General features: G+C 37.3%; 1 pseudogene; it reads right to left on the bottom strand.

Annotated features, from left to right (window-relative positions):
• Positions 1-4335: 4335 nt before the first annotated feature.
• LOC133771210 (olfactory receptor 13C4-like) lies at positions 4336-5361 on the bottom strand (annotated as a pseudogene).
• Positions 5362-5643: the final 282 nt, after the last annotated feature.

Genomic DNA, 5643 nt, shown 5'->3' with positions numbered 1-5643 from the left:
GAATATGAGGGGAGAATTCAAAATATAGTTTTTAGGTTCATAATTATACTTAAAATGATAAAATTTTATTAAGATTTGGTGTTATAAATTTAAAAATGCAAGTTTTAATCTCTATCAACAAAAATATGAACTGAGAAGCATAGTTAATAAATAGCAATGAAGACAAAGTGGAATTATTAACAACTCTAAAACTTTGGCCAACGTTGTGGCACAGTAAGATAAGCTGTTTTGTTTATTGCCAGCATCCAATATCAGAGTGCCTGGTTCTGCCAATTCTGATCCCACTCCCTAATAATGCACTCAGGAAAGAAGATGGCCCATGTGCTTGGGACCTCTGCCATCCATGTAGGAGAACAGGATACTGTTCTTGGTTCCTGGATTCAGCCCAGCCCAGCTCTGGTTCTTGTAACCATTTGGGACTCACTCACTCACTTTCTTTTTCTTCTTCACACTCTATGTCACTTTGCCTTTCAAATTAATAAATTAATTTTTAAAAGAACTATAAAATGAATCCAAAACATTATAGGAAAAGAGAAAAAAAAGAACCAAAGAGTCAAATACAAATATAGTAGAGCAAATATAAGCAAATTACATTATAATAAATAATAATTTAATTAAATTTAAATGCTGTAAACAATAAATGACAGACAATAACAGACTGGGGTAAAAAATGAAACTTCCCCAAAGGCAAGGTATGTATATATATACACACACACACACACACATACATACATATAAAATCTATAATTTCCTATTAATTTTGCTGTGAGACTAAAACTACAATAAAAATATTTTATAAAAACTGTTCAGGGGTCAGTCTGTGGGGCAAAGTTTACGCTATCAGTTGCCACACTAGCATCCCATATGAGCTGTTCCATTTCCAATCCAGCTCCCTACTAATATACCTGGGAAGGCAATGGATGTGGGCCCTGTCTCTCATGTGGAAGACCCATTTGGGTTTACAGGCTTCTAGCTTGGCCCACCCCTGGCAGTTGTGGCCACTGGGGGAGTGAACTAGCTGATAAAAAACATCTCTTGGGACTGGCACTGTGTTGTAGTAGGTAATGCTGCCATCTGCAGTGCTGGCATCCTATACATGTCAGTTTGAGTCCTGGCTGCTCAACTAGCAATCCAGCTCCCTGCTAATGTGTCTGAAAGCAGTGCAAGATGGCCCAAGTACTTGGGCCTATGCCATCCGTGGGATATCCAGAGGAAGCTCCTGGCTTCAGCCTGGCCCAGTCCCAACCATTGCAGCCATTTGGGGAAGTGAACCAGCAGGTGGAAGATTCATTCTCTCTCTCCCTTTCTCTCTCTTCCTCCCTCTCTCCCTTTCTCCCTCTCTCTCCCTTTCTCGCTCGCTCTCTCTCCCTCTCTGCCTCTCTCTCACTATATCTCTGCCTTTCAAATAAATGAAAATAAGGCTTTAGAAAACAGATCTCTCTCCATCTCTCTATCTCCCTCTGTCTCTGTAATTCTGACTTTCCAAATAAACAAATCTTTAATAAAAAAATGTCAGAAAGAAACCTACTTTTAAGTAAACATGTAGATAGATTAAAACTAAAAGATATACCATGCCCATCTTCTCTTAGACAAAAAAATTATTTCACCTTCATTTGGGGAGATACTCTTCCTAAATATCAAATTCCAGTTTACAGAGTTTTTTTATCCTTTCATCACCTTAAAAATATCATTCTACTGACTTCTGTCTTGCCTACATAATTTCTGACAAAAAGTCTGCATCACAGTGGGCATTGTGGCTCAGCAGTTTAACCTGTCACTTGGAACACCTGCATCTCATATCAGAGTACCAGTTCAAGTTCATGCTACACCACTCAGATCCATCTTCCTGCTGATATTCCTGGGAAGGCAGAAAATATCAGCCCAACTGCTCAGGCCCCTGACACACACGTGGGAAACCGTCATGGAGCCTATGACTCTTGGCCTTGGCCTTCCTCAAACCCAGCTGTGGAGGCCATTTGGGAAGTAAACCAGTGGATGAGAAATCTTTGACTCTCTGTCACTCTGCCTTTCAAATAAATAAATACTTACTTAAAAATAAGTCTGCATTATTTTCTTATCAATACTTTTCTGTAATGTTTTCTTATCCTCATGGTTTCTTTAATTTTTTTTCTCTTTATCACTGATTTTCAGTAATACAATCATTATAAAGTTTAGTTGCTGTGGTGGAGGTAGTGGTCTATCCTTCTGGTTCTTGATTCCTGATGTCCTTGTATCTTTAAACTTATAGCTTTAATAAAATCTGAGAACATTTCAGTCATAATCTTCTCAAATATTTTGTCTGCACCCTCTCTTTCTCCTCCCTCTGGGACTTCAAATACATTTATGTTAGATTTTCTGATACTTCTCACAGCTCATTGAGGCTCTATTCATTTTATATTCAGTCTTCTTAGTTTTTATGGTTCATTTAGGATATATTGCATTGTTACATCTTTGCTTTCACTGATCATTACTTTGCTGTTAACCCCATTTAGTAAAAAAAATCCACATACTCAAAAATTAAAATAAAAATAGGATATAATGAAACTTTTAACTTTAGCTAGTGTTTGATCTTTTTCCCATTTTCCTTCACATCATATTGCTATTTTCACCTAGATATGTCAGCACATTTTATTGTAATAGCTCGTTTAAGTTCCTTTTCCTCTAATTCCAACCTCTCCGCCATCTCTCAGCTTCTTTCCATTGAACTAGGCTATATGAGTTAACTTCTTTGTATAACTTGAATTTTTTATGCCACATATTATGAAATTTACTGAGTACTGGGTTTTGTTGTATTCTTTTAAAGAATGTTGAATAGTATTTTGTTTTAGTAGGCAGTTACTTGAAAAGTTGCCTGATCCTTTTTCTAGACATTTTTTTTATAATTATCTATTTTAAAGGAAGAAAGAGAGAGAGAGAGAGGGAAGGAGGGAAAGAATCTTCCATTCATTGGTTCACTACCCATATGCCTACAGCAGCCAAGGCTTAGCCAGATAAAATTCAGGAGCCCAGAACTCCACCTAAGCCTCTCAAGTGTCTAGTACGGATCAAAGTACTTGGACCATTACCCAATGCCTCCCCAGGTGCATCAGCAGGTGGCTGGATCAGAAGCAAAATAGACTGGACTTGAACCAGCATTCTAATATGGGATACAACTGTAATAAGTGGTGTCTTAAGCAGCTGTGTCACAATGCTTGCCCCCCTTTCTAGACTTTTTAAAATAATTTTTAGGGCAAATCATGAATAATCTATTACATAAGGCTACTTTAGCCTCACAACTTAGATATATACTCAAGTTTAATATCCATACAATTTTCTTGTATAATCAGTATTTTTTTTAATTTTCAATTGTTTAAAAATGTAAACAACAGTGTTAGCTTGTGGCCTAGGTTTTTCCCAGGGTCATTTTTGCTGAATGCTAGAATAGATAATAGTATGAAATATTTCTATAAGTTGGCAATTATATTCTGGTTATGGTAAAATGATTTCTTTGATTTTAGGAAAGACAATGCAATATATTTTATTAAGACTCAAAAATTTCTGTTTTCTTTCAGCCTTAAGATACTCATAGCTCTGCTCCAGGCTAACTTCTCTGCTAGTGCACAGCCTAGAGAAACAGCTCAACAATCCTCCATTCATAAAGCTCGCTATCAGTTTCTCTTTCTTTGCAGAACCTCTATTGGTTCTTCTGTGGCACTTCCTCACTTGACTTGGATTACAACAAATTCCCAGTTTTCCAAAGGAATGATGGTTGATACTTTCTTCATAAAGATATGTGGGGCAAGGGGCAAGGAAGAATGGCATTTGACTATAAGTCTATATTAATATAGACTTACAGAAAGATACCTGACCTTAATAACTGATAGATGACAAAAATTAGAAATGCTAATGTCCTTTATCTTCAATTTGGAATCTACATCAATTCCCAAATTTGGGCTCAATAACAAAACTCAATTTGAACCTTCTCTAAAGAGTGGGATACTATGAACTTGGCACTATTCTGGGAATTGTGCAATTTACTGAATCTTATCATAACAGTAGTAGTGTTTATTTACTTCCTTCTTGAAAATAAGAAAACTACAGTTTAGAACAATCTGGTGAAAGCCAAGCTGGCAGAGCTAATGAAAGCAAAACATAAAAACATCTCTCAATATTTTTCTTTCCCCAAACAAGATCCCAATGATTTCCTAATGATATCATTTTTATTTTGTTTGCTTTAAATGACAAAAATTTTATATACTTATGGTATGCAACATGTCTTAATATACATGTCTTAATTGTGAAATAGCTAAACCCATTTAATTATACAGGAAAGGCATACATTTTCCTTTGTTGTTATTAGTTGACAGCTTTTTGAGTCAGCAGATATTTCATAATAGCTTTTACATCTTTATTTCTCAAGTTATAAAATATAGGATTTAGCATGGGGGTCACTACCCCATAAAAATAAAAACAAGTTCCTCTGTGATTTGCAAATGATGTTTTCCAATCAGGTCCTGTGACTTGGATTTGCATACATGAAGATGATCGTGCCATAAAATATGATCACCACAATCACCTGAGCTGAGCAGGTAGAAAAGGCCTTGCATCTTCCTCTGGCTAAGTTCAGTCTCAAGATGGTGTAGAGGATGAACATGTAGGAGAAAAAATTACTAGGAATGGAAGAACCAGGAAAGCCATAATTGACACTGCTAGGGTAACAATGTGGAGGGATATAACAGGACAAACTAACTTGAGAACAACTAAGGTCTCACATAAGAAATAATTAATAATGTTATTCCCACAGAAAGGTAGTCTCATGGCAAGTGAGGTTTGCACAGTTGAGTTGATTCCACCAGAGAGCCACAGGTACATAAACCGCCTTGCTCATGAAGATGGGATATCTTAGAGGGTTACAGATGGCCATACAGCGATCAAAAGCCATCATGCCAAGGAGGAAACATTCTGTTGACCCCATTGCAAAGCCAAGGAACATCTGCACTGCACAGCCATAAAAGGAAATGTTTCTTTTCTTTGAAATTAAGCTCACCAAAGTTGAGGGAACTGAGGAGGTTGTATAGCAGATATCCAGAAAAGAGAGGTTGCCCAGGAAGAAGTACATGGGTGTGTGAAGACGGGAATCACAGATACTTGCTATGATCAGAAGACCATTGCCAATTAGAACCACCAGGTACATAGCTAGAATCATGGCAAAGAAAACCATTTCAAGTTTTGAGTAACCAGACAGTCCCAGAAGAATGAATTCTTTCACAAATGTTTGGTTTAGTCTATCCATGTTCCAGTTTTCAGGATGTCAAAGGAAGTCCAAACATAAAATCTTTTCACAGCCAAACAACAAATATAACAGACGTCTTGAATAATCATTACTCTAGGATGAAAGAGTATTTGTTTCAAAGCTCTGCCATTGTGTTATCTACCACAACGTTTGTTCCTAGAGCTCAATATCCAATATATATAAAGTGTTTTTTTTTTTAAACAGGCAGAGTGGATAGTGAGAGAGAGAGAGAGACAGAGAGAAAGGACTTCCTTTGCCGTTGGTTCACCCTCCAATGGCCGCCGCGGCCTGCGCGCTTCAGCCGGTGCATCACGCTGATCTGAAGCCAGGAGCCAGGTGCTTCTACTGGTCTCCCATGCGGGTGTAGGGCC

This window comes from Lepus europaeus, chromosome 12, assembly GCF_033115175.1.
Source record: "Lepus europaeus isolate LE1 chromosome 12, mLepTim1.pri, whole genome shotgun sequence".
NCBI lineage: Eukaryota > Metazoa > Chordata > Mammalia > Lagomorpha > Leporidae > Lepus > Lepus europaeus.
This window is presented reverse-complemented; position numbering and strand designations above follow the sequence as displayed.